The 23,236-nt window shown below is 33.9% G+C and overlaps 1 protein-coding gene across 8 annotated transcripts in view; it reads right to left on the bottom strand.

Moving 5' to 3' along the window:
• The window catches only part of LOC129738565 (nascent polypeptide-associated complex subunit alpha, muscle-specific form), a 368,810-nt gene that overhangs the window by 159,099 nt on the left and 186,475 nt on the right, over positions 1 to 23,236 (bottom strand). The window lies entirely within an intron of this gene.

The raw sequence follows: 23,236 nt of genomic DNA, 5'->3' as shown, positions 1-23,236 counted from the left end.
AAATTTCAAACTTGGCAACACTTACGGAAAATTCACGAGCTCCAACGACTATAAAGAAAGTTAAGACTTTGCAACGAGAAGGACTTGTGTTTACATTAACCATGATTACTATTTTGTAAAGACGACAATCTGATTCAATTCAGCTCCCTTTGCGTTGCTTCTGCCTCAACAAAGCGCCTTCGCTCTCTCCTGACATACAGAAAGTAACAGAACCAGAGTAAGAGTCAGAGAAGTCAGAACCTTTTTCCAAAGAAAGTATAATCTTTGTGTAGTACCCGGCACAATTTACAAACATCCGGAGCAAACGATGACGACGACGACAAGCGAGAAACCATGAATTGTTTTTCTTTCCACAAAAGACAAATAAACAAACAGCAGAGGAACCGAAACCTGGTACATGAGCATCGTCACCATCATCATCATCATCGTCGTCTTCATCCGACACAGCCAATCGGAATCGGCAAAAGGGCACTCGGAATGGAACCGTGTGTGCCGTTTGACTGCTCTTGGCTGGCAGTACATCACACGTCAAACGAAGGGTACGATAATGTGTTTGCTTTTGTCTTTGTTGCTATAAAGGTAATTTGAAGAAATAATTTTATTGCACTTTTCAATTTTGTTATCGGTCGATTTGAAATAAATTGACTGGTTTGTAAGAACAATGTTACTGACTTACAGCCTCATTTGAGACTGGCAGCTTAACTGACTGACTGACAGACTGACTGACAGACTGACTGACAGACTGACTGACAGACTGACTGACAGACTGACTGACAGACTGACTGACAGACTGACTGACAGACTGACTGACAGACTGACTGACAGACTGACTGACAGACTGACTGACAGACTGACTGACAGACTAACTGACAGACTGACTGACTGACAGACTGACTGACAGACTGACTGACAGACTGACTGACGGACTGACTGACAGACTGACTGACAGACTGACTGACAGACTGACTGACAGAATCACTGACAGACTGACTGACAGACTGACTGACAGACTGACTGACTGACAGACTGACTGACAGACTGACTGACAGACTGACTGACAGACTGACTGACAGAATGACTGACAGACTGACTGACAGACTGACTGACAGGCTAACTGACAGACTGACTAACTGACAGACTGACTGACAGACTGACTGACAGACTGACTGACAGACTGACTGACAGACTGACTGACAGACTGACTGACAGACTGACTGACAGACTGACTGACAGACTGACTGACAGACTGACTGACAGACTGACTGACAGACTGACTGACAGACTGACTGACAGACTGACTGACAGACTGACTGACAGACTGACTGACAGACTGACTGACAGACTGACTGACAGACTGACTGACAGACTGACTGACAGACTGACTGACAGACTGACTGACAGACTGACTGACAGACTGACTGACAGACTGACTGACAGACTGACTGACAGACTGACTGACAGACTGACTGACAGACTGACTGACAGACTGACTGACAGACTGACTGACAGACTGACTGACAGACTGACTGACAGACTGACTGACAGACTGACTGACAGACTGGCTGACAGACAGACAGACTGACTGACTGAAAGAATGACTGAGAAACAGACTGACTGGCTGACTGACAGACTGACTGACAGACGACTGGCAGACTGACTGACAGACAGATTGACTAACTTTACTAACCGACTGACTGACAAACTGACTGACAGACTAACTGACAGACTGACTGACTGGCAGACTGACTGACAGACTGACTGACAGAATGACAGACTGACTGACTGACAGACTGACTGAGAAATTGAGAGACTGTCTGACAGACTGACTGAGAAACTGAGAGACTGACTGACAAACTGGTCGAAAGACTGACTGACTGACAAACTGACTGACAGACTGACAAACTGACCAACAGACTGATTGACAGAATTACTAACAGACTTATTGATAAACTGATTGACAGACTGACTGACTGACAGACTGACTGACAGACTGACTGACAGACTGACTGACAGACTGACTGACAGAATGACTGACTGACTGACTGACTGACTGACTGACAGACTGACTGACAGACTGACTGACAGACTGACTGACAGACTGACTGACAGACTGACTGACAGACTGACTGACAGACTGACTGACAGACTGACTGACGGACTGACTGACAGACTGACTGACAGACTGACTGACAGACTGACTGACAGACTGACTGACAGACTGACTGACAGACTGACTGACAGACTGACTGACAGACTGACTGACAGACTGACTGACAGACTGACTGACTGACAGACTGACTGACAGACTGACTGACAGACTGACTGACAGACTGACAGACTGACTGACTGACAGACTGACTGACAGACTGACTGACAGACTGACTGACTGACAGACTGACTGACAGACTGACTGACAGACTGACTGACAGACTGACTGACAGACTGACTGACAGACTGACCGACAGACTGACAGACTAAATGTCAGTTAGATTAACAGGCTGTCAGATAGACTGGCAGACTCGCCGATAGACTAACAGATTTACAGATAGATTGACAAACTCTCGGATAGATTGGCAAACTGAGGGACAAACTGACAGACCGACTCCAATAAGAATCCGAAAATTTTTTCTTTGTCTCGTCAATCGTCGATAGAAAAGCCAAGCCAAGCCCATTCTCGAGAAAAAGATGGGTGAGATTTTAGTTTTATTAACATAATTGATGCCAGGAACAAGATGATGCATTTTTTAGCTCATCGTTGCTAGCTTCCGGCTCCATCTTTTTCGTTCATTTTTTTCTGCTCATTCAAACAGATTACTCCGGATCGCCCCGATACACCCACCATTGGGAGGCGTAAAATCTACCCGCGGCCGCGAAGAGATAGCTCAAATTCAAACAACCGGAACGGAGATTGAGAGCTTATGGTCCAACCAAGTCTGACGACGACGATCCGGCCTGGTCCCGGTGTCGGTCGTGACTGGACGTTCCCTGGTTAGTCCAGTAGAAACTACACAGCAGATAAGTAGGAGGGAAAAAACGCCATCCCGGGATTTAGCATCCAAATTGCGGTCGCGAGCGGAGGCGTCCTTCTACAACATACGATACACGGGGTACTAGTAGTCGATGGAGATAAGTCTGCTTGCTGCCGTCTCGGCTTTGGTCCTTCGAACCAGCTCCAAGGCTCCCTTGCAACCGGCAACAACGGCAGCAAGATCGCCGTAGTTAGATTGTGCAAAAACTCAATTCCAACCTACACTCTAAGAGCCGAGAATTTCCATCCTTGCTTGCTACTATGCCGAGCAACTGAGAAGAGGCCAGATACAAGATATATGAAATGTTAAGCTTTTCACCCTATCACCACCTAGTTTTTTGCCTCGCGGAAAACTCGAAATCGAGGTGGATTTTTCTGGGGGTTCATCTCGGCAAAGGCGCTCCGGAATGTGCATGCTCATGCACCTCGTCGTACCGCACAGTTGCTGTTTATGTTGAAAGGCCCTTTAGGGCTTATTGAATTTTAAATGCTACTCAGAAGAGCACTGTGCTACACAACAGTCAGCGCCACATTTTCCAGCAGATAAGCATTAAATTGTTATGAACTTTTTTGGGAGGAAAATAAAATTGCAGCGGTACCGAAAGGGTTTAAAAAAAAAAGACAGTGTAGATATTCGAAATGTGAAGAACGTATCCACAAAACGAACGACCCTCGCTGATCTCTTATCATCATCGTCGTCCTCGTTGTCGTTCCCGATTTGCTTTTTTTTTCGTTCAACGAAAACCCGGCTGCCGGAGGCGCTTTACTTTTCCGGACGATACAAGGTGGCAAAAACACAACGCCATCCACCATCATCCGGAATCTCTCCACTGACTAGTCTTCTTGTCAACTGTACTTGGGCCTTAGCCGGTAAAGCGCTTCTACGACGCCGACCGGCTATTCTGTTTTCATGTTTTCCTGTGCTGTGTGTCTGGTTCACCATCATCAGTGAGTAGATAGGTCCCAAGCAGCTTTGGAGGCGAAAAGGATATCAGATTATGGTGTGGAAGCTCGCGCGCTAGAACTATCATCCGTGAACAGTACCCTACTGGTTCCTTAAATCCTTCCCGGAGAAGAGGGAAGGTACCCCGAAATTGGGAAAAAACACGGAGAAAAATGTGTAGTCAAAAATTGAAATTACAAAAATTCAAATTAACACAGAAACCTCTAAAAAGCTTTATGCACTTTTCGAAATGTTCCAAACAACCATTTACTATGTTACATTGAACACTTTGGAATAGAATTTTGACAGCTACCAATTTTTTCACGATATACAATTGTCAAGTTTTGCTACATTTTTTTCCTTCCTTTTTCTCCTTTATGGCTTTCTTACAGAAAGGCATAGCGAACGGTCAGTTGGGGCTATCAGCAGTTAAGGGTCCAAGACCCCACTTTATATATATACAAATCGACTCAGCTCGACGAGTTACGAAGATGTCCGTGGATTTGTATGTTCAAAATGAAATTTTGTAATCTAGTGTTCTCCTATTCTAGATTTTACGATTTGGATGAATTTAGTTTCAAAAAATTGGCTTTTTTTCCTGCAGTTCAAATCTTAAAAGCAAACAAAAAACAAAATTGTTTAAAATTGTTCTATTCCATAGTAAATATTATGCTTAAAGATGGCTCCAAAAAAGGTAGCCATTTACTCAGCAGCAGTAGTCAGCAATCGCTAAATTAATTACGGAGGCTATCGAAAATTTGACAAGAAGTTCATCAAACAGCCGAGAATCGATTCCACGGCATCTATCATAAGAGTTTAGGAGACTAACCCCTTGACCACTAGTGAGTGTCGAGAAATGTGGCTCTCAAACTTAAACAGTTTGAAATATTTTGATAGTAAATGAACTCGTTGAATATCAGTTCGCTTATCCTCCATAAAACGTACTGTCCATCTTTTTGAATTAATCATACATAATTCAGAAATAAGGAATTTATTATTGTTTCATATGTTTCCAAAGATAATTTCCACTCTGTAAGAAAGCCTCCAATCCACTGTTAAGTATATTAAATCGGGTTTTCTGTAAGAAATTCGTTTTTTTCTCTTTTTAATTTTAGCTTTACTATAATGATTTTTTTTTAATTTCTGACCTATATTTTTAATTATTCTTGTTTTACTTTTTTTTTGTATAATGGATTTAAAAAAGAAATTATACACTTTGTTTTATATTTTTCTACTACTTTTTTCTAAATTTTTTTTTTTTTTTTTTTGATATTTTTAAATTGTTTTCCATTTTCTTCATTTTGAAGTTTCATCCCTAAATTTTTCCGAGCAAATGTTTTTGTCCTTTTATTTTATATTATTTAATTTTTGTGTCAGTGAAAATTTACTTTGGAGAACTTCTAGAACAATTCTTTTAATTGAATACATCAGAAGCCTCAAAAAGAACGATGGAAATTCAACGTGTAAATATGAATATTGGTCAAGCAATTGTCGAAAATATTACGAAATAACTTTGAGAAAACCTTACGTACCATAGTTAAACTAAACTGTGTAGAACCGAAAGAATTAACATTTACGATTATCTTCATATACTACTTTTGTCCCCATTCCAGTCATTTTTTTAGTTCCATTGTTTGCCAAAATTTTTCGCAAATTAGTTTATTTTTCTTAGTTATTTCAACTTATTGGTATGTTGTAGTTTTTTTTTCTCCTTTTTTAATTTTTCTCCCTCCCTGTTTTTATTATCTTTGGCTATCGTGTGCCTTTCTTCGCGATTATTTTGTTCGTGTTATGTATAGCTACATTTTTCTATTTTGATAGGGTTTTTCTATTCATTTTATTTTGTTTTTCAAAATTTTCTTCGTTATTGTACAAGTTCGACAGTAATTCCTTTTTCTCTTTTTTGGTATTTTGCTCAGTTATAAGTTTTGTTTATTTTTCTTTAATTTTGAATATGTTTCCCTTATGTTTATTTTTCCCAATAACTTTTGCATGACATGAATTTCTTTTCTTAACCCTTGAATGTATGGCTTTTTTTAGAGCAAGGATAGGAATTATTTAGTCAGTGAAAAAATAATATTTTATTTCAAATAACCTACAAATTTGAAGCCGTTATTTCGAGTCTTATAAGAGTTATGATCCATCATAGTAAAAAAAAAACATTTTTGAAATTGTTGATTTATCTCGAAACGATTTTGCAAATTTCTTCCCAACATCGCTCATAGGGCGCAGAAAGATCTTGGTGAAACAATTTTTAGAACATTCAAATTTGAAGAAACAACAGCGATTTTTCAAAGACTATTTTTTTAAATAAATAGATTTGATTTTTGCATTTTTCTGCAAACTTTCTTTGATATCTAACATATACATTAAAATATTGTGATAAAAATACATAGGCTAATAAAACTCAAAAACATTTTTTGTGAACACATAACTTAAAAATTATTACGAGTTTCCGAGATATTTGGATTTTAATTAATGTTGTTTTAGAACAACACTATACAATAAAAAGTTAAATCACTTATTTTTTTAATCAATTTTCAATTTCTTTCAATATATTTTATTTGATAATCTCTTTGTTCAATTTCTCTTGTTTGGATCAATGTTCATCTTTTCACTCTAATTTCGATCAAATTTTTTATATTTATCTTGAAAGCTATTAGCATTCTTTTTTTTTGCCTTATTATCTATATAACTTTTTTGTCCCGAATTTTCGCTAAAATTTCTCTGTGTTCTTTATTTATATCCAATTCTTCTAATATTCTTCAAAATTTATTAATGTTTTTTAAATTTTCTATCACTATTGATTTTTTTTTAAAATGTGTTCCCTTTTCTTTCCCATCTTTTTTCATTTTTAAATGTTTTTTTTTATCTTTCTTATTCCTGGAGCTCTTGTTGGATTTTTTTTCAGTTTCTAGATTTTTCATTTTTGTTTTAGTTTATGTTTGTTTTTTTTTTTTATTATTTTTTGATTATTTTTTTTTATTTTGGATTTTTTAATTTTTTATTTTTTTTTCCTTCTTTAATTTTATTTCATTGATATTTTTCTTATCATTTTTTTCTTTTGAAATTTTTTTTCGTTTATTTTTTTTTTTAGTTTTTAAATTTATTTATCATCAATTTTTTTTCTTTTATTTTTTATATTTTTTTCCATTATTTCTTTTAATTTTTTTCGTTATATTTTGAATTGTTTTTTTCATTTATTTTTATATTTTTTTAAATAATTTTTTTATTTACTTTTATTCGATTGATCAATGTTCATCTTTTTTCTCTAATTTCGAACAAATTTTTTATATTTATCTCAAAAGCTATTAGCATTCTTCCTTTTTTTGCCTTATTATCTAAATAACTTTTTTGTCCCGAATTTTCGCTAAAATTTCTCTGTGTTCTTTATTTATATCCAATTCTTCTAATATTCTTCAAAATTTATTCATTTTTTTAATTTTCTATCACTATTGATTTTTTTTAAAATGTGTTCCCTTTTCTTTCCCATCTTTTTTCATTTTTAAATGTTTTTTTTAATTATTTTTCTTATTCCTGGAGCTCTTGTTGGATTTTTTTTCAGTTTCTAGATTTTTCATTTTTGTTTTAGTTTATGTTTGTTTTATTTTATTATTTTTTGATTAGTTTTTTTTATTTTGGATTTTTTAATTTCTTGTTTTTTTTCCTTTTTTTAATTTTATTTCGTTGATGTTTTTCGTATCATTTTTTTCTTTAAAATTTTTTTTTCCTTTATTTTTTTTTTTAGTTTTTGAATTTATTTATCATCAATTTGTTTTCTTTTTTTTTATTTTTTTTTCCATTATTTTTTTTTAAATTTTTTCGTTATAATTTTAATTGTTTTTTTTTCATTTATTTTTAATTTTTTTTTTAAATAATTTTTTTATTTATTTTTTTTCACTAATATTTTTTTATTTTTTTCATAAATTTATTTTTTCGATTATTTTTCATAAATTTTTCTTTCATTTATTTTTTTTGAATTTTTGTCTATTTTTCATTTTATTTTTATTTGCAGTTTTAATTTTTTTTTCAATTGTTGTTATTATTGTTCATATATTTTTATTTGTTTTTTATTTATTTATTTTTTTAATTTTTTTTCTTTCATATTTTTTTATTATTATTTTTTTTAAACTAATTTTTGTTCATTTTTTTAAATTCATTTTTTTTCATAAATTTTTTCTTTAAAAATTTTTTAATTTATTTTTATTGTAATTTTTTACTATTCTTTTTTCTTAATATTTTTTTTATTTTTTTTTCATTAATTTTTTTAAAATTAAAATTTTTGTATTTGTTCCTCATTGGTTTTTTTTTTCATTAATTTTTTTGATTTTTTATTATTTTTTAATTTTTTTTTCATTTGCGTTTTTTATTCATTAATTTAAATTTTTTTTAATTATTTCATTTTTTTTTATTTTAAGATTTTTTACGTTTTGTTTTTGTTTTTTACAAGATTTTTTTTTTATAAATTTTCTGTAAATTTTATGATTTTTTAAATTTTTATTTTTTAACTTTGTATTCAGAATTTTATTCCAGTATTTTTTTATTCAAGCATTATTTGTTTTTCTTGTTCAGTATAGTAATCTTGTTTTGATCAAGATTTTCAATTTTTTTTGGTTCTTGCCATTTTTAAATTATTTCAGTTTAACCTTGAAAGTTTTTTTTTCGATTTTTTCTAGTTTTGAAATTTCTTCGGTTTTATTTTAACTCTTTTTAATAAAATATTTTATCAATTGATTTCAATTGTTTTCTAGTGTTTTTTTTTTAATTTTTGTTTCAATTTGTTAAAGTTTTCCAATGCATTCCAATTTATTTTGTGTTTTTCTCTTTTTTGTGCATTTTTTTCTTTTTACAGGGGTTAGTTTGTTCTTCACTATTTAACTCCTTTTTTATTAATTTTTTCTTTTTTTTTTGTGTTTCCCTTTTTTCACTTATGTTATAGCTCTTTTTCGCTTTTTCCAGTGATGTTATTTCTCATTGTGTCCTTTTGAAAGTTTTTGTCTTTTTCTATTGTTGTCGTTTTTGTTTGCTCTTCACCTGTTTCGGTCTATTTAATTTTTATTTTGTTTTCGTACTTTTGTTTTTGATTTTGGGTTTGAAAAGACCCAAAGTGTGCAACTGAAAGTTTTACAAACTCTAGGAAAATTTTCGACCTCACGTTCTACGTTTCAGTTGTCTTCTCGGTCATCTTCAGGGTTTAAATTTATTTCAATAAACAATTTTCGATCTTTCGCCCCGCAAAATTTTCTCAGTGTCACCTAGTCATCCCGCATCGCATAACAGCAAAACAGAAAAAGCCACCAGTAAAAAAAGGGCCGCACAAAAACCGCAAAGCATATCAACTTGGAACCGTGTCGTTTTCAGCCGGAGACGACGGTTTTCAGTTGCACCACTGCTCATTATGGTGCTAACTCCGTGAAGAAGGACCACGGAATTGGGAACGTTGAGGCAAGTAACTCGAGCCCTAAACTCTCGCTCGAAGGACGGAACCTTTTTGGGGAACCGACGAAATCCAGGTTATCTTGTTGCCCCGCTGCTACTGCCGCCGTGGAGAACGTTCGCGCTACTATCATTAGTTGTGGTTTTCCAACTCGGAGCAGATTACTGAAGGTGCCGGCCGGAAAGAAGCGCCCGGTAAGGTTATTTATATTTGTAACAGACGATAAAATTATTCAAATTGCTCACTCCTGCTCGTTTTTGGTTTGGCGGCCCCAGTAGTACTCTATAGAAGCAGTTATTTTCTCTGCAGCACCAGCAGCAGCTGATGGTGATGATGATGCGAACGTCGTCGTCGTTGTCGACGACGGTGATGAAAAGGATGATGGTGTTAAGCTCTCGCCCTCGTTGAAAAGAGCACACCCTTAGCAATGTTCCTTCGGTTGGACTAGTTCCATTACACGGTTTCATTGGCGGCGGCAATGATACCTGACTGCAGAGAGTGTCTACAACAAGATCCAATCTACACCCAACTGAGGTACCAGCAGAGGAAGGAAGCAGAACCTAGAACCTAGCGCTGCTAGGGATGCTCAAGGGTACTCCCTGCCCACGTTCATCGTGTTCCAAACGTGATACAGCCAGTCAGTTATGATAGACCCTGAGTTCGAGAACCATGGTTCGATGAAAGTTGTACGTCGTATTATTAGTTGCCTATTAGTGTGGCTATCTGCCAGTTTTGGTCTCGGTTGTGAAGGTCCCCTCCCCCTCCCCTCTTCTTCTACTGATAGAGGGGGCAGGCGGCAGGATTCAATTTAGAGACGGCACATTGAAGGACCCTGCCCGATTCTGTAGAGTTTAAACTCCTCGTAGCAAAACAAATACCGATGAACCGATGTGAGACACCCAAAATCAAAATGATACATTTCGAGGCTCGAGTTGGATGTCAAATTCGAAATCCGTAAGTCAATTTTGAACTAGGGATTTTTGTCATTTTGACAAATTGATTTGTTGTAATTTTTATCTTTTTCGTGATATTTGTCATTTTTGTTATTTATAGCATTTTTTGTAAATTTTGTCATTTTTGTCAATTTTGTCATTTTTGGCATTTTTGTCATTTTTGTCATTTTTGTCATTTTTGTCATTTTGTCATTTTTGTCATTTTTGTCATCTTTGAAATTTTGTTTTTTTTTTGTCATTTTTGTCATTTTTGTCATTTTTGTCATTTTTGTCATTATTGTCATTTTTGTCATTGCTGTCATTTATGTCATTTTTTTTTTTAATTTTTGTAACTTTTCTCATTTATGTAATTTTTGTGATTTTTGTAGTTTTTGTAATTTTTTTTTTAATTTCAGTATTTTTTTCACTTTTGTTATATTTATCGTTCTTCTCATTTTTGTTATTTTTTGGAATTAACATTTAAGAGTGTCCGAGAGAAGAACCGAATTCCCGTCCCTGGAAGGAGCGATGCGAGCAGGCCAAGATGAAAAAACGGGGGAATCAACTTTACATATTGTTTGGTGATAATGAAATGAAAACATCGTTCCAGTAGAAGTGTACACCTACCTTCACACAACAGACCGGATCAAGGGATGGAGCCAGAAGATTCTCCTGGTCGGTCGGTTGAATTTCAACTCATACTCAAAGGATGCAAATGGATGGGCAGACTCCCTCACCCTTAGGGGCAGACGACGTCGTCGGGGGAAAAGTTTACTGATGAAGGTGGACGTGCCCCCACATCCGATCCGATCCACCGCATTGAAGTTGTTAACGATGTAACTGGAAGAGGTCGGGTTTTCGGCGGACGGATTGTAAGAAAGGAAGGGAGAGTTCGTAACCCCTTTCTTGCGCTTGAGATGAAGTTGAGGGGTGAGAATTTGCTTTTATCGAGATTAGTTTTGCTAAACCGTTTTCCTTGAGGGGGAGATGTGTGGGGCATCAATTTAAGTGGTCATTGAATCCGATTGTATCTGACAGGGAATTAACAACCGTCCTTTCGTAACGTACGTGGGTAAATTTATTTTGCAGTTTAGAAGGGATTATCCATGATTAAGAAATTGTAAAAAAAAATCCAAAATAAAGATTGACGTTAACGTGTAAAGCTTTAAAGATTAAACTTTAAGTCCAGTAGTGTTTCAAATCCCATTTACTGTTTGAGACTTCAAACGATGAAGTGCTCTCACTCGTTTTTAGCATATTTTTTCAAGGAAAAAATCTCTCTACTCCAGTAAAAGAAACATTTCCAGTACAAGAAGTAGAAGGTACGTAATCCTTTGAAAGCATCCGAACAGCTTTAACCATTTCTGCTGGCTGCAACTAAAGCCAAAGTTGGGTTGTAGAAAAGTGTTCCGCGATAGTAGCTGAATAGTGTGGTGCTGAGCGATAAAAACAGCTGCTTTACAAAAGTTGAAAGACGAAAAAAAACCCTCAGTGGTTCGGTCGTTTTTCGTTGAAAAAAAAAACATACACTCACTCAAACTTCTGTTTGAAGAGGTAAAAAAAGTAAACAAAATGGCAGCGAGATTTTTCGCTCAGGTTTCTGCTGTTATTATGTGTTCTTTTGTAGTTGCACCACACTATTGTTGAAGTACCCACACAGAAATGTTGTGCGGAGTTGATTTTATGCTCTAAAATTACGTTTTTCTCGTTTACTTTTTTTTCATGGGTTTTTTTTCTGCACCAACACTCTTGTACAAAAGTAATTTCCTACTTTTGAGTACCACCACTTGCTCACATCTTCAGTTTCACATCTTGCTTCATGATCAAATTATCAGCAAATTTTACAAATTAAGTCATCAACTGTCAAAAAAGTGCCGCTACATTCAAGTCTTTTTTTCGACACACCATCACTAATCATTGAAGGTGTTAATAAGTCGGAGCCGAAAATCATAACCAAAAACAACGAAACAATCAGCAGAAGCAATAAAGAAAATGACGGTTCGGGTAAAAATCACTTATTTTGAAAGCTCCCCTCCGGCTGGCTGCTCTACCCTGAAGAGCGGGAAGAGATTAATTTCAAATGGTAATAAGATAAGACGAACTGGCTTTGTGGCCTGAAAAAAGAGGCACACACTGAGAAAAAAATGCATTCCAAAAGGTCGAAAACAAACTGTTGAAAATTTGGGAATAAAAAAATAATAAAAAAAAACTCGCTTAACTAGTAATTACTCAAAAGTAGATCAAAAGTAGAAGATATAATTTATACCATCATATTTAGTCCAAATATTTTTTTAAAATTATTTTGCGAAAGGGGAGAGCTGGAAGGCACCTTGAGGTATAGATTAAAATGCCGTTTGTAGGCTGCACTTAAAAAAACAGCGGAGCAGGCAAATTAAAAGGACATTTTTTTTTTTGAAAAATGACCGAAAAGAATCAAAAGTTGAATAATTCAACCTGCAGAATGAGGTCCAATCCTGATCTTGAAATCTTCATTCGAATAACGTATCAGATCTGAACAAGGTTTTTCTAAAACTCAAAAACAAAACGAGAGGAGAATTTAAGAACTTCAAAATTGTACTCATAAAATTCTGAACTTGAATTCAATTTTAAAACAAAAATTATATTCAAAATTTAAAAAAAAATCGTTTGAAGAATGCATTAAAAATATAAAAACGACATTAATTAAATTGACAAAACGCAAAAGAAATAAAAAACCAAACTTAAAAGAATAAAAAAACAATTCTAAAATGGCAAAACAATAAATAAAAACTCCACAATACCAGGGAAGATGTATGGATATATTTGGCAACATGATAATATCTTAAAAACCAAGACCATATTATCAAAAAATAAATCAATATAAAATAAATAAAATGATAAAAATCCTTAACTGTCCAAAAATTACTTATTTGAAAAAAATTATAAAGAAACAAACATTAACAAAGGATAAAAATAATAAAAAAAAAAGTAAAAAAGGGAAATCTTCAAACTAAAAACAAAAAAACAGAACTGAATAAACGAAAAACAAAACAGGGTTAACAAGTATCAGAATTATTCGAATAAAAAATAATACAAATCTCAACACAAATAAATGAAGAAAAAGAAAAAAAAAATGAAAAAAAAATGGAAAATTTGACAATGCGAATTTTGCTATTGATTAGCACATTTATCATCTTTGGAGTTATCATCATATTTGGCAGTTATGACCAAACAAACAAAACGGACAGAAATGACAAAACTGGCCAAAATAACACGAAGGACTAAAATTACAAAAATAACAAAAATGACAAAAATAAAAAAAAAACGACAAAAATAACGAGAATGCTAAAAAGGAAAAAAGGTCAAAAATAACAGAAAAAAGGGAAAAAACTTTTAAAAAAATGTCAAAACTGGCTAAAACGAAAAACATGACAAAAATGAAAAAAATTACAAAAATTACAAAAATGACAAAAATGACAAGAATGACAAAATGAATAAAATGAAAAAAAAAGAAAAAAATAACAAAAACAACAAAAAAAGAACACACTGTCAAAAATGACAAACCTGACATAGATTACAAAAAAGACGAATTTGGCAAAAATGACAACGTTGACAAAAACGACAAAAATGACAAAAATGACAAAAATGACAAAAATGACGGAAATGACAAAAATAACAAAAATGACAAAAAAGATAAAAATGAAAAAAAAATGACAAAAATGACTAAAATGACAAAAATAAAAAAAAGACAAAAATGGCAAAAATGACAAAAATGACAAAAATGACAAAAATGACAAAAATGACAAAAATGACAAAAAATGACAAAAATGACAAAAATGACAAAAATGACAAAAATGACAAAAATGACAAAATTGACAAAAATGACAAAAATGACGAAAATGACAAAAATGACAAAAATGACAAAAATGACAAAAAGGACAAAAATGACAAAAATGACAAAAATGACAAAAATGACAAAAATGACAAAAAAGACAAAAATGACAAAAATGACAAAAATAACAAAAATGACAAAAATGACAAAAATGACAAAAATGACAAAAATGACGGAAATGACAAAAATGACCAAAATGACAAAAATGACAAAAATGACAAAAATGACAAAAATGACAAAAATGACAAAAATGACAAAAATGACAAAAACGACAAAAATGACAAAAATGACAAAAATGACAAAAATGACTGAAATGACAAAAATGACAAAAATGACAAAAATGACAAAAATGACAAAAATGACAAAAATGACAAAAATGACAAAAATGACAAAAATGACAAAAATGACAAGAATGACAAAAACGACAAAAATGACAAAAATGACAAAAATGACAAAAATGACAAAAATGACAAAAATGACAAAAATGACAAAAATGACCAAAATGACAAAAATGACAAAAATGACAAAAATGACAAAAACGACAAAAATGACAAAAATGACAAAAATGACAAAAATGACAAAAATGACAAAAATGACAAAAATCACAAAAATGACAAAAATGACAAAAATGACAAAAATGACAAAAATGACAAAAATGACAAAAATGACAAAAATGACAAAAATGACAAAAATGACAAAAATGACAAAAATGACAAAAATGACAAAAATGACTGAAATGACAAAATGACAATAATGACAATAATGACAAAAATGACAAAAATGACAAAAATGACAAAAATGACAAAAATGACAAAAATGACAAAAATGACAAAAATGACAAAAATGACAAAAATGACAAAAATGACAAAAATGACAAAAATGATGAAAATGACAAAAATGACAAAAATGATACAAATGATAAAAATGACAAAAATGACAAAAAAGACGAAAATGACAAAACTGACAAAAGTGACAAAAGTGACAAAAATGACAAAAATGACAAAAATGACAAAAATGACAAAAATGACAAAAATGACAAAACTGACAAAAATCTTATCTTTGTCATTTTTTTCATTTTTGTCATTTGTATCATTTTTGTATTTTTAGAAATTTTAGTCATTTTTGTCATTTATGTCATTAACGTCATTCATGTCAGTTTATTCATTTTAATAATTTTAGTAATTTAAGTCATTTTGGTCATTTTGGTCATTTTGATCATTTTGGTCATTTTGGTCATTTTGGTCATTTTGGTCATTTTGGTCATATTGGTCATTTTGGTCATTTTGGTCATATTGGTCATTTTGGTCATTTTGGTCATTTTGGTCATTTTGGTCATTTTGGTCATTTTGGTCATTTCGGTCATTTTGGTCATTTTGGTCATTTTGGTCATTTTGGTCATTTTGGTCATTTTGGTCATTTTGGTCATTTTGGTAATTTTGGTAATTTTGGTAATTTTGGTCATTTTGGTCATTTTGGTCATTTTGGTCATTTTGGTCATTTTGGTCATTTTTTCCATTTTTGCCATTTTTGTCATTTTTGTCATTTTTGTCATTTTTGTCATTTTTGTCATTTTTGTCATATTTGTCATTTTGGTCATTTTTGTCATTTTTGTCATTTTTGTCATTTTTGTCATTTTTGTCATTTTTGTCATTTTTGTCATTTTTGTCATTTTTGTCATTTTTGTCATTTTTGTCATTTTTGTCATTCTTGTCATTTTCGTCATTTTTGTCATTTTTGTCATTTTTGTCATTTTTGTCATTTTTGTCATTTTTGTCATTTTTGTCATTTTTGTCATTTTTGTCATTTTTGTCATTTTTGTCATTTTTGTCATTTTTGTCATTTTTGTCATTTTTGTCATTTTTGTCATTTTTGTCATTTTTGTCATTTTTGTCATTTTTGTCATTTTTGTCATTTTTGTCATTTTTGTCATTTTTGTCATTTTTGTCATTTTTGTCATTTTTGTCATTTTTGTCATTTTTGTCATTTTTGTCATTTTTGTCATTTTTGTCATTTTTGTCATTTTTGTCTGTTTTGTCATTTTTGTCATTTTGTAATTTTTGTCATTTTTGTCATTTTTGTCATTTTTATCATTTTTGTCATTTTTGTCATTTTTGTCATTTTTGTCATTTTTGTCATTTTTGTCATTTTTGTCATTTTTGTCATTTTTGTCATTTTTGTCATTTTTGTCATTTTTGTCATTTTTGTCATTTTTGTCATTTTTGTCATTTTTGTCATTTTTGTCATTTTTGTCATTTTTGTCATTTTTGTCATTTTTGTCATATTTGTCGTGTTTGTCATTTTTGTCATTTTTGTCAGTTTTGTCATTTTTGTCATTTTTATCATTTTTATCATTTCTGCCATTTTTGTCATTTACGTCATTTCTGTCAGTTTTGTCATTTTTGTCATTTTTGTGATTTAAGGCATTCAAGTTATTTAAGTCATTTAAGTAATTTTTTTCATTTTAGTCATTTTTGTTATTTTTTAATTTTTGTCATTTTTGCCATTTGTTTCATTTTTGTCATTTTTGTAATTCTAAGTCGTTTTGGTCATTTTTGTTGTTGTCATTTTTGTTATTTTGGTCGTTTTTGCCATCTTTGTCATTTTTGTCATTTTTTTCTCATTTTTGTTTTTTTGTCATTTTGGCCATTTTTGTAATTTTTGTCATTTTTGTCAAAATGTTAACTCTTGTTATTTTTGTCATTTTTTGTTATTTTTCTCATTTTTGTCATTTTTGTCTTTTTTATCATTTTGGTCATTTTTGTCATTTTTGTTATTTTCGTCATTTTTGTCATTTATGTCATTTCAGCTTAGCGATTTGAGCTTCATGATTTAAGAATTTAAATTTTTCAAATCTTATAAACTGAAATTAAAAATTGACCCGTTCAAACGATGTTTTCCCACTGTTTCGCTCCAATTTTTCCGCTGCAAGGCTATCATTAGCGTACTAGCAGTGGAGAAAACCGAGAAAAAAACAACGGGCCACAGAAAAAAGATAAACTGTTCAAAAGCATGGAAGCGAAACAAATCAGCAGCGAACGAATGTTTTTGCTCTGGTATGGCCTGGCGTTTTCTTACTGCCCACGGGGAATGAATCAGGAAAAAAACACCAACCCGGGAGAGATTATCCATCCAAGAAAATCTTACTCGACCAAACCGGCCGCCGAGAACTCTCTTAATTCACTCAACAGCTTTTTCGTTTGGCTGTTTTTTTTTTTGGTTTTGGTTTCTCGACTTCAGGACTCAGGTTGAGTTTTCTTACCATCGATTGCGATTCCGGAGAGCCAAAAGTTGAGCTTGAGCCAAAGTCGCGCAGAACCGCGTGCGATGATTATCATTAATAACATTTTTTATTATCACTCTCATAATAGCTGATAATAAAAATAAATAATAATCATAAATTTACGGCTAAGCCGAAATCGGCGTTCGTTCGTTTGTTTGTTTGGTTGTTTGTTTGTGTGCTTCAGGGTTTTCATGTTTGCATGTTGTTGACGTTTCGCTGCTGCTTGCGTATAGTTTTCCGCGTCGAGGGATTCGAGAGTGTTTTCTTTTTTATTCAAACGCTTCTCCCATGGTGAATGAAAATTTAGTAGAACGAAGAAAGAGCCGGAGGAAGGAATAAATTTAGTTTAACATACAGGCATCCGTTTGTAATTACTCTCTATCCTCATTCATTCCAGGTGGACCGTAACTTCTTTTCTCGGGTTTTTTTTCCTCTACTCATAAATTTCTTCCCCTAGGGGTAAGCCAATGATGGCGGCTTTTGTTGGTGGCCAGCAAGCAGTCAAAAGGTGATGGTGGAGGTGTTGAAGATGTGAGCTGACTCCTGGCTCAGGTTTCTGGTTGGCTAGTAATTAAATAATCGTGTAGCGCCTTGACAGAGAACACCTTTCGGAAAATCGACGAGCCAAGGAAATGTGCGGTCGTTCGTGTGTAGTAAGGATTACATCATTCTTCGGAAAGGGGAACAGAAAATTACGACCGATGTTGATACACCCCTTAATTGGTTGCCTCTCATGTTCAACAATGTGTGAAAGGAAGAACGCTTCTCGTGCACAGACAAATAGATTGAGGTTAGGTTTCGTTTTGTTACGTGAAAAGTTGTAGTAATTAAAATTTTGAAAATTTAACAAATCGAAAGAAAAATGGCAACACTTACGATCATATCCGAATGGCAACAATAACAACGATCACCATCTGTCATAAGTGATGTTTGAAGAAAATTGGCACATACCTGTAATGAAAAGAGAAGAAAAAAACAATATAAGTACATCAGTTATTAGTTGTTGCATCATAACATCAACATATCAACATCATAACAAAACATGGTTTGTTTTAAAAATTTATTTCTTTTTGTTTGGATAGAGTTAAACAGTTATAAGGAATCGCACAACTTGAAACAGCGGGTCTTGTTTATTTTTTTCCGTTTTCAACCCTACAGCGATGATCAAGAAATAACTTGAACGCACGTGCACTAAATGGAATTGGGCCACTCTTACTAGGGTGGTTCATATCTAGTTAAAGTACGTCGAACTGTTTGAAGAACTAATCATGTATGCCAAAAAGCTCTTTTGAACCCTTCGAAGTACCTTAGGGCAGTCAACTGGAACCACAAATGTTTTCTCTATTTATTATAACTATTTAAAGTCTCAGTTCTACAGATTTGTTTTGTCATTTTTGTCATTATTGTCATTTTTGTGATTTTTGTCATTTTGGTCATTTTAGACATTTTTGTAATTTTTGAAATTTTTGTAATTTTTGACATTTGTATCTTTTTTAAAGTAGTTTTTGTTTTTTTTTTTGTAATTTTTTTTCTAATTTTTAGTCAATTTTGTCAGTTTGGTCATTTTGATCATTTTTGTCATGTTTATATTTTTTGCCAATTTTTCTCCATTTTTGTTATTTTTGTCATTTTTATTGTTTATATAGCAAATGAATTGGTAAAATAAAATTCAAATGTGAATCCTGCCTTCCATCTTGAACCTTTAGAAAAAAAATGATACATATTCATCACTCTTTGAAAAATTTCTGGTTCTATTTTAAAACCGAATGACGGAATGCAAAAAAAAATATGGCTCAAAATTGTCTGGTTTGAGATGTAGGAAACGCTCTGCAACCAATTGTGCTAAACACAGTAAACAAAAATATTTAATATTTCATATTATCCAGAAACATTAAATTATTTGCCTCCTGTAAATTTACACCGGTACATATGTAAATTTCAATGTGGTGTCATGCAAATTTAAATTTTCGTTGAATTTGATTAATTCAGTAAGCTTTAAACGCAATATACTCTTGAAAAGTTGAGAAGCTTCTGCTACCGAACGTAAATGCCATCTGTTGAAAACTATTAAACTTTCAAAACAAGCTTGAAACATCCTAAGCCAGTCACAATTTCATCCCGGCCGGAACGAAGTACCCAAAGCATTATCGGAATTGTTCGCCTATCGGTGCTCCCCTCAACCGATCTCAATGATGCAGGATCGCGTTTAGTCAGGGATCTGATTAAGGCATTTTATACCCATTCCAGGGAGGCGATTACGATGGGATTTTTTCGTCCGACACTAGTTGGTGTAGCAATGCGCCGTTTTGAACGCCAAACAGTGTTGTTTACACCAGAGGCAGAGGCTCATCGCTCGATTGAATAGTTCCGGAATGCTAATCCTCTCGCTCCCGGCTGTTGGTTGCTTAGTTGGAAGAAGTGTTTCGATAGAATTTTCCTGAGCCGGATGGACGAATCCAAGAGGGCAGAAAAACATACCGCTGAGCTGCGAAGCAGCTATTCAATAGACAAGATAATCGTTTCGAAATCGTTCCGTCCCTATATAATCCTACAACTAGCTCAATGTAATGTTATCTCCTCACTGCGAAATGTTTCAACAAACCAACCCCAGTCAAATGAAGGTGGGCGAGCGAGCGCACGAGTGAGCTCGCGGGAAGTAAGTCGTTAAAAGAGATTATCGATAACCTGGAGCGTGCCCCTCCTGGATTGCTGTTGTTGGTGTTGTGAAGAGTAGCGCGCCTCGGATGTTCACCTTTGATGCCGACAGGCAGGAGATCTAAGTTGTGGATTGCTAAAAGCCGTTAAATAGCTCACTAGTTGAGCTGTCTAAACTGATGGCGGATCTAGTCGTGGGGAGATTTAATCTGCTATAGATATTCAGAGTCAAGCTCGCAACAACGATTTAAAAATACAATAAAAAATGATTATTATTAACATTCTCATCACGTAAAAGGGAAAGCTAATGCACGATACAATTAAATAATCAAATATTCATTTGCCACCTCAAAATTGAAGGTAGAACGATAAACAAAAAACAGCGAACGTCCCCATACTTCAAACTGTCATCATTAGTGACAGCTGAGTAGGCACTCGACAATATTGGCGGTAAATATTCAACCGAGCGAGAAAAGAGAACGAGGTAAAAGAAGACGAATAAAATTTACTACCAACTCCATCTATCCGACAAATCGCGCGACCAAGATTTGTGTGAATATGTAGGGGAGAGTGGGGTATCGTGGGCCATGGGGAAACGTGGGCCACTTTTAATATCTCAGATGTGTGTTGAGATAAAAATCTCAAACCAACTGTCTTCGTTGTCGCTTTGCGTAAGCTTATATTCCTATATGTTGTTGACTGAAATACGCATCATATGCTTATTTTATTTATCAGGCAAAAAAAAAAACTAGAAAAATTTACTTACATAATTAAAAAAAATTCGCTAATTTCAACGATGGGGAGCCTAAAGTGCATAATAAAAATATGCTCATACGCTTATGATCTTAGTTTTGGCATGATCTTTCACGTGGAAAAGGAATATTTGATGAAACATCAATAAGTCACGCAAACGCAACCAATTGGCATATCATATCTTGTGGGGAATCGTGGGCCACGCATCTTGAATCACCTATATTTTTATGTTTTTATACACATTTAGAACTTAAAATACGTTTTATCTATCTGTAGAGTTTTCTTATGCCAAATAAAGAGTTATGAAAATATTTTGTCCATCCTATATAGGAAATTTTGCCAAAACATTCGCGAGCTATGTTTTGGAATCTATGCGATCATACACAGCTCTCTTTTTTATTTCATCATCTGAAACTGCTTTAGAATAACGAAATGAATTATGAAATCACAGTTTTGGGTCAACTTATAAACTTTGCATGTTATTTGGTCAATTTGAATTTGGTGGCCCACGATTCCCCACCATTTTTCAAAATCCAAAAAATATTGCTTTTTTTCGAACAGTCAGAATTTGGGGAAAATAAATTATTAAAAATTTTAAAAAAATACCTTAGGACACCTTGAAAACGTAGAAAACCATACCATTTTTTATTTTCATTTTACCTTTTATAATAATGAAGTTATGGCACAACGAAAAAAAGTGGCCCATGATTCCCCACTCTCCCATACCTACAGAAACCGCTTAGCCTAGCTCTCGATTCTTAATCACTTAAGGTGGTACCCATGTCAACCATTCACACGACGACGACGAGGTGATTTAACATTTTACCACATCTTGTTGTTGACGATGTTATTTTTTGTGTATTTCGCCTACCCACCTGCCCCCTACCTGTCAAGTTGTTGCTAATCACTACCAGATTGCTGCTAGAAGAAACACGAGCCATAGCAGAAGTCAATGAGCAAGAAAAAAAACCACACACAAACTTGCTAATGTTATGAAATTTTATGCTAATTTTAAAGGTTGTTTAACATTTTCGAACCTGACACCCCCCAGGGGTTATTTCCTCCTTCTAACCCGCAATTGGGAAGCCCCCCGGGGTCGTTGTTTCTGGTTTTATGACTGTTTGGCTTCCTTCGGTCGTTCGGTTTTACTATATACCCATCTTATTATGATACCTACCGACCGAGAGAACATGACTGACTACGTATAGACAACTTTCTTCTCGGAGGTTGTTTTTCTAGCTCGCACGACACAAACCGATGAAAAATGATATCGTGCTGAAAAACGAACGTGAAGAAAACGAACGTTGTTTGGCAAAACTAGTTGAACCCGTCCGTCTCTTCGGCCCAAATTGGAGGGAACTGTGGGCTTGATGGGAAAATAATCACAATAAATTATGTCCATAAGAATTAATCCTATAAGGTAAAGCTGATGTTTTGATTCTATTACCACAAATGATTTCGTTACGATCTAGCATTTATGGGTGTAGAACAAAGATGAAAAAAAACTTTAAATAACATTACAATCCAGTATTTGGCTAGTGAAGTAGACAATGTGCAACTCGAGACCCCATACACCCAACCCTCGGGTAGTGGTCATATCACCTCTTGTCTGCAACTCCGATTCTCTACCTCCCCGTGGTACTAGCTGGGGTGCGAGCAACCTTAGCGGAGATCGGGTACCCAACCCCGGTGGATGCTTTGGTCGCATGCAGAATGAGTTAGGGGGCTTCGTACGCGTCTGTTCTCCATGTTAGGGGCGGCGTGCGGAGTGCAACAACGTCCTGGTGGTGTTCGGGACCCAAAACAGCAACATCACGACGGTCCTCCTGCGAGATAGTGGGGTTAGCTGCGGGCCTTGCGAGCCTGTGACTACTAAAAAAACATAAGCAACGAATAACGAACAACAAATTTCGGATGGAAATCGGCAAAGACCCACCACGGTGTGCCAAAATACGTTATTAAAAATAAAAAATGACCACCAAAACGGCGCTCGACATTCGAAAGATACAGTATTCAGGCATCTATCCTGAAAATTTGGAAATGTTTCATCGGGCTTTTTTTGAAATTAGAGCGATTTTAAATTTCAAGTCAATTTGCATGAGATTTCCAATGGGGCTTTTCGACCTTATGTTCTATGACCATGGATTTTTCTGACTACACATATTTTATGACAATAACCCAGTTCAATGACTTTATAGAAAATTTCGTGCCCGACAACTTTGTGGAAGACTGGAAAACGATTTGAGTTGATCCTGAAAAGTTATTGGCAATTTTCTAAAACTTTATTTGACTGATTGAAATTATCCATGTTTCTTAAGTTTTTTTCAATTCCGCTTC

The sequence above is a fragment of the Uranotaenia lowii genome, chromosome 1, assembly GCF_029784155.1.
Source record: "Uranotaenia lowii strain MFRU-FL chromosome 1, ASM2978415v1, whole genome shotgun sequence".
NCBI lineage: Eukaryota > Metazoa > Arthropoda > Insecta > Diptera > Culicidae > Uranotaenia > Uranotaenia lowii.
This window is presented reverse-complemented; position numbering and strand designations above follow the sequence as displayed.